At 38.3% G+C, this 20,368-nt stretch overlaps 1 long non-coding RNA gene across 1 annotated transcript; it reads left to right on the top strand.

The window, feature by feature from the left end:
• The first annotated feature begins 321 nt into the window (after positions 1-321).
• On the top strand, positions 322-19,732 carry LOC103349510 (uncharacterized). The gene is made up of 3 exons (XR_517679.5): positions 322-527; positions 17,528-17,595; positions 19,515-19,732. It is a non-coding gene; the product is annotated as an uncharacterized LOC103349510 (long non-coding RNA).
• Positions 19,733-20,368: the final 636 nt, after the last annotated feature.

Below are 20,368 nucleotides of genomic sequence, written 5' to 3'. Positions count from 1 at the left end.
TTGCTATTCAATATATAGCTGCTTGTAAAATGGTCAATTGGTATATTAAATGATAAAAGTGGTTTGCTTTAATTAGGGCCAATATTTTGCAGTTATTTGGCAATCAGTATGCTGTGTGTGGGTGTGTGTGTGTGTGTGTGAGAGAGAGAGAGAGAGAGAGAATGAGAGAGAAGAAAAAGTAAAGTCCTTTAATGATAAAAATCTAATGCTCCATATAAGGTCGCTTTTTATGGGATCTGAGGTACATCCCAAGCCAATGACCAATTAACACTAATATAGAAACTGGCTTCTATCATTGCTGTAACTCAGTCCATGGAGTGTGCAATAATAACCTAGAACAGACTTGGTGACCAAGGCAGAGCCAACTGCCAAGCCTGAGTTATGATAGTTCTACAAACAAGGCATCTCACATTACCACAAGCCTTTTATGGATGATTGCTGGAGTGTTTTTAATTATGACTCAGAAGAATCATATCATTTCATCTCCTTGTGTTATCTTCTCTGAACATCAAGGAGATATTCATCTGGTATGTATATTTACGATTGTTTTAACCCTCCGGTTCTTCCTTGGGAGGATTATCCAGGGTTTGGGTTTTACTTATGGGTTTTTAGCATGCATTCTGAATTTTAAGCAATACAATAGATACAGTATTCTGGATTCTGGTTTCCCTTTACAAGGCACATCTATTCCATCAAAATTTGTTGCATGTGCACGTAGTTGATACAGGGAAATCTGTGAGTCAGAATCTTTAACTCAATCTAATAATGTATTTGAGAAACTGATACGGTTAGATTTAAACTAAATCTGATGCTTAAAAAGAAAATCTAAATATAGAAAAGTTTGGTCATTGACTTGCTGCATTGTAAGGGGTGTATGTGTGTGTGTCTACATGTGTGCATGTGTGTGTAAATAACAAATTACATACCTAGAAACTAATGTGATTCATTTAATTGAGATTGAGAACTCCACTCCCAAAAGTTATGGTTATGATCGCAGCCAGTTCTGAGGTTTCTACTTCAAAACCAATTGTAAAAAGATAATAATGTTATTAATGAAATATCTGATTAAAAATCCCAGATGACACATGACTACCCATGTGCATAATGCTTTTGTGTTAACAGAATTGAAATAAGCAAAATTCTAGTGGCAATCAAGAATTTCTGTTTAGCAACTGACAATATAATTGTTGCTTATTTCAAGGCTGAGACTTGAGTCTGTTTCTCAATAGAATTTCTTGCTGTTCATTAATCATGGTTGAATCCAGGATGAGTTGATTATTTTCCCCCCATCAGACTGCCTCTGTATTTTGCTGACTTGATCTTTTTATCATTGTCCTAAAGCCCTATGATTATTTATGCCTGACACTCATCCTTCAACTGGCTTGTTTCCATCCATTATTGAACTGATTCTACCTCAGAGCACTGATATCAGTATCTATAATAGTCCCATCCATGTGTGTTTAAATTCTTAGTGTGCTTGTTATATATATAGACTAATGAAAGGATGGAAAAATAGCTATCCAAACATCGAAATTACAGGTCAACAGAAACATGCTGTGCAGGATTCTATCCAGATGGGTTTGTGTCAAAATATTTAGTTCAAACTGATAAAATGAGGCTTACTTTTATCAATTTTGAGTATTTTTCATAATAAATGATTGACTAAAATACACTGTACGAGACCTACATATAAGATACGCACATATACATAAAATTTGTTCTATTTTCATTATGAGCATCTACCCACAAAAATGGAGGGCAACGCTGCTCTAAAATGATTCTAGCTGTGAAATAAAGCTGGGGCATTGGCCTATTAGATAGCAGAAGGTCTATCTATAGTAGGTATTAGATTTGATATAATCCTCAGCATTTAGAGGAAACAGAGGTGGCAACTCCTCTTATTATTCGTATCAACTGAAAATAGGAGTTCAGTGCCGGGTGTGATTTTAGATGCTAGGTCGTAGAGAAGACTGCTTTCATGAAGCGTCAGCTTGAGACAGCTAAAGCATTGCAAAGCTATTGCATTTCCTGTCAGTCCTAAGGTTTAACTCTATCTAAAAAGCAGCATAAAGTCATGCGATTTCCATTGTGGAACAGTAAAGGCTTATTTAGAAACCATTAATGTTCAGCACACTTCCCCTGCTCCTTCCTCGCCTGATGGCCTAGAAGTGTAATGGATGTAGCATTGCATCTGTACAATCCAATTGTTGCCAAGGCTCTGGCTCATATCATATATGTCTTTGGGGAAGAAATGCATTTGAAACATATGGGAAATTTTTAATGAGATGATCATTTCACTTCTACATAGTTGAGACTTTGTGACAAAACTTAGTTAATATTGAACTGATGGCAAATATTGTCAGTCTTTAAGCACAGCCTCACAATAGCATGGTGTCATAGTGACAAATGTTTATATATGCATTGCTGGGAAAACAAATATTGATAATTTCCACTGTTAAGGAAATTATAACATAACTTTTTACAACAAATTCTTAATTTTAATTATTTTAAATATTATGCATGTTCACTTTTATTTAACTGCCAACAAATCTCTAATTTCATGATTTATAAAAGATCTGTTTTACAAAGGTATTTTCCTTAAGGTTGTGTACACAAAGATTATTTTGACTTTGACTAAATATTTTGACTTGACTAAATATTTATACTTTTGTATAATCATATACAACAATCGCTCCTCGGCCTTTTGTAATTATATACAACAAAAATGTGTATAAAATATGTATAAAAATATGCAACAAAGCCCAAATACACACAACGTACTAAGACTACAGTAAGATGTTCTTATGACAGCCTCCAAGTCCCCTTCACACATTTCTATGTGTGAGAAATGCCTTCCTCTACGTCAGATGTGCTGAGCATCATCATTCCTTGTTCCAGAATCTTGTTTGTACTTTATGTAGTCCTTGAGCTATGCTAAGGTTGTTGTGAAAGTACATACATGCACCTACCCAGGAACTGGAAAGACATGTTACTATGAAGGGGAGTCTGTCCATGCAGTTTGTGGAGGCTTGATTTTTCTGAGTATGACTTGTCAAATTCGTGGATGCCTATTTTATTTGTGAATCAGAGAAGTGTGTGTTAACTCAGTTTGTGTCTTATTTTACTATTTTGTGTTAATCTGTATTCTTGGGCCCACTGTGGCTATGGAGAGCAAAGCTTTCATTTTCTTTTTGGGAGAAAAGCGACTTGAATCTGATCACACTGAACTTCCGTTCCTCCGCAGACAGAAAGGAGGACAACCATGTTACCCCAAGTGACATCACTAAACAATACAGCTACCTTGTTCTACTTTCTGACCACTAGTGAGTGAACTGTACTTGCAAAATTTGCAGTATGAGTTGAATTTTCCAAAAGGGTGTTACGTGTGAATATTTGTATTGGCTTGAACTATGGAAGACTGGGCATAACATAAGAAATGCAGGGATTTAATATGGGGGATACGAAATACTATCCTAATTCATAACGTGGACTATAAATTAGTTTTCTTCATACAGACTGAGAAAAAAAATAAATGCCAGTAATGGAAGTTAGCCGACCTCTCTAAGGCTGCTGCTCTGACTCAGGGACTGAGAGCAACAGAGGGAGGGGATGGGAGGCTCGGATGTTGCAGATAGCAAGAAAGCATTAAGCAGTGTTAAACCTATAAACCTTGAGGCATGCAAGGTTCTTGGCATCGTATTACCTTTGATTCTCAAGGCAGAGAGCTATAGTGGTTAACCAGGAGACTCTAAAGTCAGATTACTTACTATTTGTGGACACGGATGCAACTTTCTCTGTTTTGGTTTAGTCAGTTGAAAAATTGGGATGAAAATGATAACAGCTTAATTACAAAGTTATTTGAGGAGATAAATTAGGTAAGACCTGGAAAATACTTACAATAGTGTCAAGAAACGAGGAATCACTATATTATTATCTATATCTTTGAGACTTGCTCTTCTCTTTTGCTAATAGACACATTGCCCTTCTGATTACCTGCTGTGGGAAAACAATACAAAACACAAAGCCTGGGGAAAACATTAGATCAATTTGACATGGTTTCAGATCTATGCTGTAATTTTGATATGTTTCAGACACAGGATAACATGCTAACAATTTATAATGGATAATCATAAACTTGAAACTTCCTGTAGCTCTTTCTTAATTAACTTGCTTTACAAATTTCAGTTTTGACTCATCAGTGAAATGGTACTGCTGGTATCAGAATTTCCACTATTAATCATAATAATGTGGCTATTATAAATCAGTAGTTCTGAAAAGTGATCCCTATTAAATATAACAGTGGGAATAAGAGAGGCAGGAGATGTATAGCTTGGCACATGTTCATTCGGATCTACCCCTAATGGTAGAGCTAGAAACATGCTAGGAGATTCCAAATCAATTCCATCAAGGTGGCATGAACCAATGCCATCTTACTAATCAAAGTGATCAGTTTAAGTTCATAATTGATCATAATGATAGGATTAAATGTCAAATTGATCACATAAATAAGGCTAGTGTCTGCTAATAATAACCAATAGAATTAAAAAGGAGAGAACGAGCCAACATGGGAAGCGGGATACACAGCAGACTCATAGAATGGCAGATGCCCTAAACAGCATTCTGGCTTTAAAATCATCCCCTAAGGCATTCAGATCTGGCTAAAAAGCCCATGCAAGTTTCTCAGGCATGGAAAGCCAAGACACTGTGGCAACAAACAAACAAACAAACAAATGAAAGTTCTCTGTGAGTGAAATCCCAGCAGAAAGAATGGGCCATCAAAGAAGGAGGTACCTTTCTCTGAAGGGAGGAGAGAATTTCCACTTTGACTATGGCCTTGTGTAAATATGATCAGAGTTGGTAAACTCAAGAGGCTTCCATAGCCTTGGCACGTCATGATTAGAGCCTTGGGTGATTACTGACATCATAAATAAGAGTGTTCATTGTTAAATCAACAACGGGAGTCACTGTACACTTGCTCACCATGTAAGATCTCTGTCTTTAATATGTTGTACTATGCAAATTAATGGTAAAACTACTACTCAAACAGTACTTTATACTTTGTGTATCTGTGTGGGTGCAAACTGTTGAAATCTTTACTTAGTATATACTAAGTTGATCTTCTGTATATAAAGATAATTGAAAATGAATCTTGATGAAGAATGCAATGGGAGAGGGAGTGAGATGGCTGTGGGTAGGAGGGAGGTTATGGGGGGAAAAGCCACTAGAATCCAAAAGTTGTACTTTCAAAATTTATATTTATTAAATAAAGGTTAAAAAAATTAACTAACTAACTAAATAACCAAAAAAATAAATCAGTAGTTCTTAACCATTTGGGGGTAAAATTCTGATAACATTATGGTTTTTTTTCTATGAGAAAAATAGTGAAATAGCTATTACATATGCCTACTTTTTATTTTAAAAGTTTGTGAGTTCATTGAATTACATCTTTGTATCTCAGGTTAAGAAATTCTGATTGAGACAATTTCACCATATATTCAGCTAGCTAATAATAGAGAACTGTTTAATTGATTCAGTAACATTCACATTTAATTCCCTAAAAAAAAAAACTGATTATAATTTCATTATTCATTACAATTTCATTGCATTACATTCATTGTAATTTCTTTCATTATAGCTTCACTTCATAAAAACTCATTAAAATCCCAGATAATACAGAGTATAATTTGTTTTTTGGAGTTAAATTGTGCTTTCACAAATGATGGAGATATTCTTTAGATGCAGTACCAGCTACTTTCAAGGTAAACTTACAGATCTTTTTTTAACATCCTTTAAAGCCAAGTACAAGAAACAGCCCTACCACAAACATGCTGCATGAGGCAGGTGCCGCCAGGACTCATGGATCCCAAGATCTAACCCTTGATTACATTCCCTGCCGTCTGCCTGGCCCCAGAGCGCTTCCTCTGAGACCACCCTGTTCCCCAGTACCTTGGCATGTCTATAAAAGGATAAAAGACTGCCTTAGGAAGTGGGAGAGGAGGTGCTGCTCTGTTCTGTTTTCATAGTGTAGTTAATAAGTTCAGATTGCTTTTACAGAGTTGCAATCCAGGAGAGCAAAAGAATCAAATAGTTTCCTTCTTAGCGAAAAGAATCAAATCAGCGTATCTGAGTCAGTTGAGAGTGAATAAGCTGCCAGACGGTCCTGCTAAAACACAGTGAATGCCAACACTTGCTAATCTACAGTCACTGCTCAAGCCAAAATCACCTTTCCTCAAATTGGAGACAATAAATACCAGTCTGTGCCAATGAGCCGAGTTTTCACAGTAATTGCATCTCCTGCCCCAGTGTTAGGGGCTAATTTCGGCCACAGACACAGCACATGGACGCGCCACTGCACACCAATTACTGAAGACTTCACAGAAACACTGAAGCGCCGCGTTCCATTTCCAGCAAAGCAGAAGGGTTTTCTTGCAAGGGAAGTCTTCAAACAGGCACCAGAACACTTGGCACACAAATTATCTGATGATAAGGGATTGTATCCAGAGCTAAAATAAAAATAATCCTGAAACTTGATGCTGATTAAGGGAGTATAGCAGAGTGAGGTTACCAGAGATCCTCTTACATAATGCAGTACTATTTTTCAAATGTGTAATATCCAATTTACCTCTTTCTTAAATGATTTACTAATCTAACTAGCAGATAGTAAGAAAGGATCCTTTGTAAGAGACTAAGAAAACAGTTTGGGGTCAGCATTGTAGGTAATATTGCCATCTACAATGCCAGCATCACTTATAGGCACTGGTTTGAGTCCCAGCTGCTCCACCTCCTATCCAGCTCCTTGCAGATATGCCTGGGAAAGCAGCGGAGAATGGTCCAAGTGCTTGGGTCCCTCCGCCCACATGGGAGACCCGGAAGAGGCTCCTGGCTGCTGGCTTCCATCTGGCCCAGCACCAGGCTGTTGCAGGAATTTGGGGAGTGAACCAATGGATGGAGATATCTCTCTCTTAAATAAAAAATAAATCTTAAAAAAATAGATTATCAAGGGGCCAGCGCCATGGCTCATTTGGTTAATCCTCCGCCTGTGGCTCTGGCATCCCATATGGGTGCTGGTTCTAGTCCTGGTTGCTCCTCTTCCAGTCCAGCTCTCTGCTGTGGCCCGGGAGGGCAGTGGAGGATGGCCCAAGTGCTTGGGCCCCTGCACCCGCATGGGAAACCAGGAAGAAGCACCTGGCTCCTGGCTTCGGATCGGCGCAGCACGGGCCATAGTGGCCATTTGGGGAGTGAACCAACGGAAGAAAGATCTTTCTCTCTGTCTCTTTCTCTCACTGTCTATAACTCTACTTGTCAAAATTAAAAAAGAAATAGATTATCAAATACATAGCACTTATAATTACCTAATCTACTGATTATAGTCTTTTTGTCACAACACAATGAAACACAAATATGTGAATAGTATTCAACTCCTCTTTTCTTTAACCGGCATTATTTCTTTTGAGGCAAATTGCTACTTTCAAAAATTTCAAGTGATTCATAATTATATTTCCAACTCAACTTGGGGACTGCATTATGCTAATGGCTATTTTGCTTTGGCATTCATTTACCTACGGTGAGGAGGGGAGCATGGTGTACAGATGGTCCTCGCAGCCTGGGGCTGATGTTTCTGTCAGTCACCCAGGACAGGCTCATGCCACCTCTGTTCCTGATCAGCAATTTAAATTATTGCAACCTCAGTAATGGTTTTTGTAATTTTTTAAGAAAGACAACTATTTTTTGTATGTGAAAGTTGTGTTTCTGGTATGTGGAAGAGAACAGAGAGGGACAGATCTGGTCTAAGAGTTAGACACTGGGGAAAGCAGCCCATCCACTTTGCTCTACTACTGTCCCCTCCACGCTCCAGAGGGACTGAAAACTACCAGCACCAAAACCATCTTCCTTTCTTACTGTAGCCTAAATGGACAGAGACTTAGGATTTTCCCTCTCCCCTTGTCTAAAACGAAGAGGCTTTGACTGTCTTGATAGAATAGCTAATCAACTGTTGTTCACTTTCTCTCACTTAAATTCTATCCCTAGTGTATTTTCAAACTATTCATCTGACAAAAGATTAATATACAGAATATATAAGGCATTCAAAAATCTCAACAACAAAAAAAATCAACCAATCAGTTAACAAATCAAAAGAGAATTGAAACAGATATTTCTCAGAAGAAATCCAAATTGTCAACAAATACACAAAAAAGGCTTGATGTCATTTTCCATCAGGGAGCAATAACTCAATCTCACAATGAGGCTTCATCTCAATCTTGTTAGAATAGTTGTTACCAAAAAGGAAAACAAAACAAAACAAACAAAACAAAAAACAGCACTGGTATGTATGTGGAGAAGTGAATCCTTATACACTGTTAATAGGAATGTAAGTTAGTATAGCTATGGTGACAAGCAGTATGAAGTTTGCTCAAAAAAAAAAAACTAAATAAAGATATACCATATACTCACACGGCCCACATGCCCCACTACAAGGTATATATCCAAAGGGAGTGATATCAGCATGAGAAAGACAAACCTGCACTGCCAGATTCATTACAGCACTACTGACAACAGCCAGTACATGGAATCAAAGTGGGTGTGCATCAGAGAAGGAATGGAAAGAGAAAATGTAGCGTACAAACATAATGAAATATTATTCAGCCATAAAAATAGTGAAATCCTGACATTTGCAGCAAGATGAATGGAAATGGAGATCTATATGTTATGTGGAGTAAGCCAAGCACAGAAAGACACATCCTGTACCTTCTCTCATATGGTGGAAGTCAAAAAAGAGTTGTGGAGGCTGGGAAGGGTAGGAGGAGGGGATTTAGGGGAAGGATGGGAAATGCACACCACAGCTCAGCTGGGTGTGGGTAATGGGTTCTGGCGTTCTACAGGGTGGTGGGGCGACCCTGGCTCCTAGTGACAGATACTGCATAAATACCTGGAAGACAGGTGCTTTTATCTCCAAATAAAGAGACAAAATGAAGAAATAGGAAGGGTAATTGCCTGATGTGGGAAAATGTATGCGGTGTATATAAGCTGAAATATTGCATTGTACCCCTCAGAGAGCAGGAGCAATAAGCGTTCATCCAAAATTTAAAAATAATGAAAGCAATGCTGATGTTTCACCTATAATACATTCCTGAGAGCTTTCTAAGCAGCCCAGTTCTGAAACGCAGTGGAATTCACAGTGAAGCACAGCTTATATATCAAGCAAATAGATTCTGTGTGTTACTCCTCAGAAAACCCTGACTGAGTGTAGGCAGGAAAGAAAGCAAACAAATTCTGTCCTTACTCATTTGCACATTGCATTATCATAAGTTTTATCGGTTCCAAATAATATGCAGATGGAAAATTAGGCAGCACGCTGCTGTAAATCACTCTTGGTGCTGTGGTGGGGGCAGGAGAAAACAGCTAAGGGCTTCATTCTCTTCCAAGAAAATCATACTTTTCAAATTCATCTGAATCACAGCCAAGGGATTACTTCTTATCTGACTTTAACAAATGCACTTTCCACCAGTCTTGATGTAAAAAGAAACCACCTCAATGTACTCAGAAGGACCATGCTCTCCAAGGTCAGCTCCAGTTGCCCAGCTTTGAAACACCATGGGCTTGTGTTTCTACAGAGCATGGATGGACCGCAGACTGGGACGTGGTTCTCACTTTTCCTGCAGGAGCCGTCTCCAAGGGAGCCCGAGCACTTTGATCCTCAGGTCTCTACCCTTCTGGCATGGCACACATCCTCACTGGACTTGTGCAAAGGACAAGAAAATGCTTCCTTCTGTAAGCTAGGGAAAGATTCTCATAGGAAATGACAGAGCAGGGATATAATTTATGACACCTCTCTCTCCCCAAAGGAAGTCCTCCTGAGAACCTCGTAAATCATTCATATTAGTGTGATGAGTGAGAAATGAAGATCAGAAATAAGTTAAATCACCTGATACTTCTGTTGCATTCCTGCCGTACAGGTCAAGGTCACGGGGCTGTTCCAAGCAGTCCCAGAGTCACGGGGTTCCCCAGTCTCTCTGCTAGGATGTCATCCCCCAAAAGCGGTAGGAATCATTCTGAGGTACCATAAGCCCATGTGTGCATATGTACAACCCAGGATTCATGCCCAGTGTGCCAGCGTGAAATCACTACCGTTCTCTCAATATGCACATTGCCTGCTATTATGAAAGTGAGGATTGCACAATTTAAAAAGGAGACTCCCAAGGAATGAACCACATGAAAGCAGCAGGATGGGGAAAGGAAAAATGGAAGAAAGTTAAATATGTTTACTTTCATTAATGCATGCAGTCAGAGAGCTAAAAAAAAAAAAAGAGTAGAGATGATGCTAATTGTTCAAGGAAGAAATCTATGAGGAAATGGCTTGGCTGTCACTTCACATGACAGAAAAATAGATGGACTCATTACCCTTGAGTGAGTAACAGAACGAAATTCTGAACTAAGGCTCCTGCAAATGCACTGCTACTCCTTGGAGGACACAACTACTTGACTGGCAAAACTTAGCAGGAAGATGTTAAGATTTAGGAGACTGAAATAATGTTTTCACTTCAATATCATAATGGTTTGACCTCTACAATGGACTTGCCATACAAGATTCATGATGTTGACTTCCGGTTTGCATTTTTGGGAAGCAGAGGGAATGACATCATTCACCAATCCATACAGGAATTCTTATAGCCAGCGTTCTGGCATAACAGGTAAAGCCACCTCCCACATGCCAGCATCCCATATGGGTGTGGGTTCTGCCCAGTCCTGGCAGTTCCACTCACCTGGGCAGTGATCCAGCAGATGGAAGATCTCTCTCTCCATAACCCTGACTTTCAAATAAATAATAAATCTTTGAAGGAAAGAATTTTTCCAGAAAAATAAAGCTATGAAAGAATTTCAAGGCTGAGAAAACTTAAAGAATTAAAAAACACATTTTCAGCATAATTTTAGCAATAATTATTTCATGTTATTAATTTTTTTAAATATAATTGAATATAACTTTCATTTATTTTCCAGCTTCACTGCAAACAAAGTGAAAATGAAAGTGTGGAGTTTGCCCTAAAAAATACAGAAATTTTCTATTAGAATTCCGCTCTTAATGGACATACTTGTTGTTTTGCTTTTTAAAATTTATTTTTATTTATTTGAAAGACAGAGTTACAGAGAGAGGTTGAGACAGAGAGAGAGGTCTTCCATCTGCTGGTTCACTCTTCAGATGGCGGCAGTCCAAAGCCAGGAGCCAGGAGATCCTTCTGGGTCTCCCACATGGGTGCAGTGACCCAAGGAATTGTGCTATCTTCTACTGTTTTCCCAGGCCATAGCAGAGAGCTGATGGGAAGAGGAGCAGCCAGGACTAGAACCGGAGCCCATATGGGATGCCGGCGCTTTAGGCCAGGGCTTTAACCCACTGCGCCACAGCGCCAGCCCCTGTTGTCTTTAACCTTATATAATAATTGATGATCATATCTCTTCATATTGATTTCTAGATTTGATCTTTTTTGAAGTGACAGTGAAAGGCAATTTTTCTTTTGGACAGTCCCTTTTTTAAATATTTGTAGGAATACACACACACACACACACACATTTTTTGTTTGAATCCCTTTGTATGCTTTGCAACTGATTTACTCTACCTGGGTAGCTTGAGTTTTCACCTTCTTCATGATTTGTTTTGAAAAATAAAAATGTTATTTTGAATATTACTGTTATTTTTCTTTCTGGTGAGTCCTTATATTCAAGAAACATTTCTTGGCTTTGCGATAGTGCTGTAGCAAGTAAAGCCACTGCCCCTTACACCAGCATCCCATATGGGCACCAGTTCGAGTCCTAGCTACTCCACTTGTGATCCAGCCCCCTTATAAATGGCCTAAGAAAAGCAGCAGCAGCTGGTCCAAGTGTTGGGGCCCCTGAACCCACATGGGAGACCCATGAGGGGCTCCTGATTTTGGCATGGTCCAGCACTGTTTGATATGGCCATCTGAGGAGTGACCAGCATATGACTCTCTCTCTCTTGCCTTCTTTCTCTGTAATTTTTTCAAAATAAATGTATAAGTCTTTAAAATAAAAAAAGGAAACATTTCTTATCCCCAAAGTTACAAAATTACTTTCCTATGCTATTGTCAATTGCACTTATATTTTACTATTAATGATTTTCCAAAAGACACAAATAGGTAGAAATACAAAGTTTACTGATAAAATCTGATACTATTAATTAGCAACATATCAGATTTCTTACAAGATTTTAGATGTTCACCTTTAAAGAAATTATAATACAGAAAAGATATTGACTGATGACTAGATCGAAGAAAGGTTCAGGAAAATAACATAATGTAGTGATTTCATATATTAAAAGGTGACATTTTAATCATGGAGGATGAATGAATTATTTAATAAAGTGTCCTTCTATAATAATGTACATCTCTAAGAGAACATTTAGGAAATATATCCATTTCTTATTTCTTTTACTAGAAAGTAAAAATTCAGAAAGATCAAATTTTAGACACAAATTACAAAATACTGGAAAGATATAAATATTAAATTTTAAGATTTTATTTATTAGGGCCAGCGCTATGGTGTAGTTGGTTAAGCTGCTGCCTGCAGTGCCGGCATCTCATATAGGCGTCAATTCAATTCCTGGCAGCTCCACTTCTAATCCAGCTCCCTGCTAATGAAACTGGGAGAGCAGTGAAGGATGGTCCAAGGGCTTGAGCTCCTGCACCCAAGTGGGAAACCTGGAAGAAGCTCCCAGCTCCTGGCTTCAGCCTGGCACAGCCTTGGACATTGCAGCCATTTGGGGAGTGAACCAGCAGGTGGAAGATCTATCTTTATAAAAGAATTATTGATATTTGAAAGGGGGAGAGAGATCTTTCATCTATTGCTCTTTTTTGCTCCATAAATGGCTGCAGCAGCTGGTGCTGGGTCCTATTGAGGCCTGGCTTCAGGGTCTCCTACATGTATTGAAGGAACTCAAGTACTTCAGCCATTATCTGTAGGGAGCAGGTGCCAGTTTAGCCTACTGAAACACAATCCACTTCAGGCCTTCACTTATTTATTGTTTTTTGTTGTTGTTTGTTTGTTTTGTGTTTTGTTTGTTTGTTTTTTGTTTTTGACAGGAAGAGTGGACAGTGAGAGAGAGAAACAGAGAGAAAGGTGTTCCTTTTGCCATTGGTTCATCCTCCAATGGCCGCCACAGCCGGCACACCGCGCTGATCCGAAGGCAGGAGCCAGGTGCTTCTCCTGGTCTCCCATGGGGTGCAGGGCCCAAGCACTTGGGCCATCCTCCACTGCACTCCCTGGCCACAGCAGAGAGCTGGCCTGGAAGAGGGGCAACCAGGACAGAATCCGGTGCCCCGACTGGGACTAAAACCCGGTGTGCCGGCACTGCAAGGCGGAGGATTGGCCTAGTGACCCGCGGTGCCAGCCTTATTTATTGTTTTAAAAATAACACTTGAAGAGTTAAACGTCCATTGCCATCCAAAAACATTTTTTGGATGAATCCACAAAAATCCATTAGCCAGGTTATTTCTGAAGTTGTTTGTGATCTATTCCTTCTCATTTACAGTCTCCCATATGCCCTAGGCTTTATGTAAGCATGCATATTTTTAGAAGAAAACATTTGGAAGGCTGAGAGTTCAATGAATTTCAAAAATTTCTCTTACAATAAATGGGTATAGTTGTCCTATGTTTTTATAACTGAGATGTTTAAAACTTATAATTTTTTTGTATCAATGTGAAATTGCTAATATTAAGTTCAGGAATTCTTATGGAGTATATTTTGTGAAGATATAGTAGTGAATTATAAATCAGAAACAAGGACTCTATTCTCAATGCTTGTTTCCAATCCCTGTTTTACCATTTATAGCTGGCATCAAACATACTCTAATGCTTAGTTTTTTGGCCTCTAAATGTATAATATTTATATTTCTTTTATTTATAAATTGGAAGAAATTGCATCTATTTTATATGTACAGTTTTGAGAATATAGTGATACGTTCCACCCCACATTCCCTCCCTCAAGGTTCCTACCCTTTCTCCCTTATTTTTCTTTTAATTTCTAGAATGACATACTTGCAATGTACTTTTTAATCAAAAGCTTAACCTTCCATTAAATAAAGAATTCAACAAGTAGTAAGTAGAGAAATCATTGTTCCTTATGAGTATAGACAGGGCCATAAACTAATAAAATTTCAAAAATGTCAATTTTTCTTCATATACATAACATTTTTGTATTGTTGTATTTATTACCACAAATCAGAGAAAACATATTTGTCTTTTGGGGACTGGCTTGTTTCACAAAATACAGTAGTTGCAATTTGCATCCATTTTGTTGCAAAAGACAGGACTTCATTGTATTTCATGGCTGAGTAGTGTTCCATAGTGTGTATATATTACGTTTTCATTATCTAGTGATCAAGTGATGGACGTAAATGTTTGATCCCATGTCACTTTTGTGAATTGAGCTGAAATAACAAGTAACTCTTTCTTATGCTGATTGCATTTTCTTTGGGTAAATTCCCAAGAGTGGGATGGCTGGGTCATATTGTAGATCTATTTTTGGATTTCTGAGGAATCTGCATACTGTCATCCATAACAGATGTACTAGTTAGCATTCCCACCAACAGTGTGTGAGTGTAACATTTCCACCACATCCTCACCAGCAGTGTTATTTTTTGAGTTTTGGATGCTAGCCAATCTAACTGGGGTGAGGTGAAACCTCAGTGTGGTTTTTATTTGCATTTCCCTGATGTCTAGTGATCCTGGGCATCTTTTTGTGTGTTGTTGCTCATTTGTATTTCATTCTTTGATAAATGCCTGTTTGTTCATATCCTTACCCCATTTCTTAAGTGGATTTACTTAATTTGTTGTTGTTGATTTTCTTGAGCTCCTTATATATCCTGGATATTATCAGAAGTATGATTTGTATATATTTTCTGCCATTCTGTCAGTTGCCTTGTTACTGTGTTTCCTTTACTGTGCAGAAGCTTCAGCTTCTTAGCTTGATGTAATACTATTTGCTTATTTTTGCCTCTATTGCCTATACTTTTGGATCTTATCCAAAAAGTCTTTGCCTATGCTAATGTCTTTCAGAGTTTTTCCTATGTTTTTTTCTAGCACTTTTATGGTTTCAGGTCTTAGATTTAGATCCTGATCCATAGTGATTTCATCTTTTGTATGCCATGTTAGGCAGGTACCTTGTTTCATACTTTTTTTTGTTTGTTTGAAAGGTAGAATTAGAGAGAGAGAGAGAGAGAGAGAGAGAGACAGACAGAGAGAAAGGTCTTCCTTCCATTGGTTCACTCCCCAGATGGCCACTACGGCTGGAGCTGCACCTACCCAATGCCAGGAGCCAGGTTCTTCCTCCCGGTCTCCCATGTGGGTGCAGGGGCCCAAGCACTTGGGCCATCTTCCACTGCTTTCCCAGGCCACAGAAGAGAGATGGACTGGAAGAGGAGCAACTGGGACTAGAACTGGTGCTCATATGGGATGCTGGTGCCGTAGGCAGAGAATTAACCAAGTGAGGCATGACATCGGCCCCCTTTTTTCATACTTCTGCATATAGAGATCCAATTTTCCCAACACCATTTTCGAAGAGATTGTCCTTTTTCCAGGGAGTGATTTTAACTTGTTTGTTAAAGATTAGTTGGTTGTAGATGCATGGATTTGTTTCTGGGGTCGCTAGTCTGTTCCATTGTTTGACATGTCTACTCTTGTGCCAATACCAGGCTGTTTTGATTATATCTTCCCTGTAATATGTCTTGGAATCTGGTATTGTGATGCCTCCAGCTTTATTTTTATTGCTTAGGATTGTTTCAGCTATTTGGGATCTCTTGTAAATCAGTAATAAAGACTCTCCCAACAAACAAAAACCCAAAGCCAGAAGGTTTCATTGCTGAAATCTGCCACACTTTTAAAGAAGTACAAATTCCAATTTTTCTCAAATTATTCAAAACAACTGAAAGGGAGGAAAACATCTCAATTCCTTCTATGAGGCCAGCATCACCTTACTTCCAAAACCAGAAAATGATACAACAAGGAAAGAGAACTATAGGCAAATATCCCAGATGAACATAGATGCAGAAATCTTCAAAAAACTAGCTAATCAAGTCCACCAACACATCAGAAATATCATTCCCTGAGACCAAGTGGAATTTAGCCCTATTATAAAGGGATGTTTAACATATATGAATCAATAAGTATACTATATCATATTAATAAATTAAAGAATAAAAACGTGATTATCTCACTACATGCAGGAAAAGCATCTGACAAAACACAAAAACTTTAAGCAAATTGGGAATAGAAGGAACTCATCTCAACATGATCAAGCAATACATGACAAACCCACAGCCAGCATCATATAGAAAGAGGAAGCTTTTTCACTGAGATCCAGAACCAGACAAGGATGCCCACTCTCACCACTGCTATTCAATATAGTTCTGGAATTTTTAACCAGAGCCATTAGGAAAAAAAAATCATCAAAGGGATACAAATTGGAAAGGGAGAAGTCAAATTATACCTGTTTGCAGATTACATAATCCTATACATAGGAGAACCAAAGGAGTCCACTGAGAGACTACTGGAACTTATAAGAGAGTCTGAAAAATTTGCAGGATATAAGTAAACACACAAAAATCAATAACCTTTGTATACACAAACAATGCAATGGCTGAGAAAGAACTTGTAAAATCAGTCTAATTCTCAATAGCTATGAAATATTTAAACATCTTGGAATAATTTTAACTAAGAATATGAAAGATCTGTACAGTGAAAATTATAAAACATTAAAGAAAGCAATAGGAAACACCAAAAAAAATGGAAAAGTCTTCCATGTTCATGGACTGGAAGAATTAATATCATCAAAATGACCATACTATCCAAAGCAATCCCAATCAAAACACCAATAACATTCTTCTCATATCTGGAAATAAACAACCCTGTAAACGTGTTCTAAGGTGATTTTCCAGTATATGGCAATTATTTATAAAATAGTAAAAGGAAGCATGAAGATGTACCTTGTAATTTATTTATAAAACTATCATCTATTTTAAATACTCTGAGCTCAACAATCTTTAGCTCTCTGCACTACAAAACAAAAACCAGATAAGTGTCATTAATAATTATAAAACTATCTGATTCTAGATTCTTCTTCCCATAGTAAAACTGGAAACTGTCTTCAAATCCATTCTCACTGAAGTTGTAGTTGTTTCTTGCACCCCACAGACAGGTTTTCTTGAAGTCTATGACCTCTGAGGCCTTTGCTGTAAGCAACATCTCCCTGATCACAAAGTTAAGAAAAGTACCTCCTTGTGGGCTGTGACGTCACCTCCCACCTGCTGCTGTGCTATGGCAAAACTGCCACTACTCTCCAACAAGCTCTGGGTGCTTCGTGCTTCTCTGGCTGGCACAGGTCCTGCTGCCATTGCATCCTCTGCTGCTGCTGCACCTGGCACTCCTGAAAGACAAAGAATTCCTTTCAATAACACTGATGGGTGGCAAAATATTTCTTATTGGTTTTTACTTATTTTTATTTTTTCCTGCAAATTTTCTCCAGTGCTCTGAAACATGACTGACTGGAAACCAGGTGGATAAATTCATTTTGTCTTCCTGTTCTTATGCAAAGTGAGTCTTCTCAGAAACCTTTCATTATCAAGAGTGCTTCTCTGTTCTTTGAATTATGATATATCCTGGTAGACTGCTGATAAATAATGCATACCATCTATCTTGTGTCTGGAAGAGATCTATAACTTTGCTGAACATACTGAGCCTTGGTGGTAAACAGCTTATCATAAGAGAGGGAGTTATACATTCTGGCTGTCCCATCTTTTATACACATACACAAGAATAATACACTTCTACATAAAATATCTTTTTGCTTTTCCAATGAATAAAAGAAAAAAAAATTCTGGAGGTATATGAAAAAGCATTCCCCAATTTTTATCAGTTTTGTAACCTCCACTAATTTTGTTGTTTTTCCATAATAGGTACTCTGTCTACTTCTCCCAGGGTTCTTTCAAAGTTCAATGTCATTGCTCAAATACAGGGGGACACAAAGTGTAGAAAACTCATAGCTCTAAAATGATGACTACAATTCATGCTGACAGCATGAACAGAGATAGGCAAATCACTGTTCACTTAGAATGGCTTTGCACCTCTATTTAAAACATATTACATCATGACAAAAGGCAGGAGCCATAGCATTAAATCTTTAACCAGGAAAGTAAGGATCAAGAGCAAAAATGTGTGTCATGCCAGTTTTTCAAAGGATTAAGTGACATTAATCCATTCATGCATTCTACAAGATAGCTTTTGAGCACAGTATGTAAAAGCATTGCTTTAAAAATTTGTTAATTAACTCCTCTAAACACCAATTCCCTGTTCAACATAGGAGAGAGAAGGACTTGGTTTTGTCCAGAAGTGTGCTATCTACTAAGTTTTAAATTCTCTGAGATAGGCAAGTGGGAGAACATACATTTAAAACATGCTTACATTTAGAAGACATCAAAAATAAGCATATCATACTAATTTCATTCCAAAGATAATAATTTTTATTGAGAACTACATTTTAGAAGCTTACATGACTTCTTATGAAATATAGAAATTCAGAGCTGCCCACACATCTCCAATTCCTGGAATTTTTTCACAATATGCTATGAGACAATAATAAAACATCTAACTGTCTCAATTTCCTTGGGGGATGTAAAAATTCTTTTTTCACATAGATATTCAGTCTATAAACCACCTGCCACACCACTAGGATGAAGTATGCAGACTATTCCTTTTGGCAGTTTTTTTTTTTTTGTAAAAAATCTTTGTAAAAATCTTCTTTAATTTTTTAAAGCATTTTGTCAAGATTAGGTATAAATTATGATAAACATTACGTGAATCTATTCTCTCACAGTTGTGTCATCATTTTGGTTGAATTCTATTAGCTATCCCTCCCCCTTAGTAGTGGTTATCTCTAAAGACACAATTGTTCTTTGGCTCAGTAAAATATATATCCTTCGAAACTATCATGTAAATGACTAAGGAAATCCTATTTTAAGATACACAGAGTTATTATGCACCACATGGGCTATTTCAAAGGATGGCTGATATCATTCTTGCAATAGATAGTCCACAGAGGAAAAGTGCATGCTTTATATTGGGACTTTCCATCACTGTTTCACCCCAGGCCTTAACCACATCCATGTGTTCAGAGCAATCTGTGAGAAGAAACAGGCTCATGCTATTTCATGCCTATAGGGGAAAGTGCCTTGGCTAAAATTAGTTTATTAAGAAGGATGCAATCACTAGCTACAAATGAGAAGAATCAGTTTGAAAAGAGTGAACAGAAAATTCAAGTTCTTTTTGCCAATGGTAAAGAACACTCTCTAGTGACAAAAAAAATCTTGCATTTTCATGTGGGTTCATTATTTTCAAAATGTTTTGTAATATTATCTCATTTAATCACTCTCTGGTAATTAGGGGATCCTTAGCAGATGATAATTTAATCCATTCTGCTCTGTGACTTAGGTGCTATTTCTATCTCCATTTCACAGCTAAAGAACATGAAGCACAAAGTGAAACAAGCTATCCAAGAAAACAAGGCTAGAAAATGATGGAGCCAGGCTTTCTGCTAGTGTCACCTTATTAAAAGTCCAATGATGGCCGGTGCCGCGGCTCAATTGTGACTGTCATATGTTTGCATGAAAATCATTTATGATTTTAATGCACCATACTATGTGGATTGAATTAAATTTACCCTAACAGAAATTTATTATGAGGCTGGTGCCACGGCTCAATAGGCTAATCCTCCGCCTAGCGGCGCTGGCACACTGGGTTCTAGTCCCGGTCAGGGTGCCGGATTCTGTCCCGGTTGCCCCTCTTCCAGGCCAGTTCTCTGCTGTGGCCAGGGAGTGAAGTGGAGGATGACCCAAGTGCTTGGGCCCTGCACCCCATGGGAGACCAGGAGAAGCACCTGGCTCCTGCCTTCGAATCAGCGCAGTATGCCGGCCGCAGCATGCCAGCCGTGGTGGCCATTGGAGGGTGAACCAATGGCAAAAGGAAGACCTTTCTCTCTGTCTCTCTCTCACTATCCACTCTGCCTGTCAAAAAGAAAAAAAAAAAAAAAAAGAAAGTCCAATGAGTCAAGAGTCGTTTAGTCATTTTGATAAATGTCTATGTTTCTCTGGATAAATATCTTGAATATTAAAAAAAGAAACAAGGGCTGGCATTATGGCACAGTTGGTTAAGCTATAGCTTGACAACCAAGAATCCCTATCAGAGCACCTGTTGGAGTCCCAACTTCTCATCCAGCTCCTGCCAACGCACTTGAGAAGGCAGCGGAAGATGGCCAAGTGCTTGGGTCTATGCCTCCCATGTGGGAGACCCAGATGGAGCTCCTGACTTTGCT

Source organism: Oryctolagus cuniculus, chromosome 16 (genome assembly GCF_051225735.1).
Source record: "Oryctolagus cuniculus isolate XC-2025 breed Fujian yellow rabbit chromosome 16, ASM5122573v1, whole genome shotgun sequence".
In the NCBI taxonomy this organism is placed as follows: domain Eukaryota; kingdom Metazoa; phylum Chordata; class Mammalia; order Lagomorpha; family Leporidae; genus Oryctolagus; species Oryctolagus cuniculus.
This window is presented reverse-complemented; position numbering and strand designations above follow the sequence as displayed.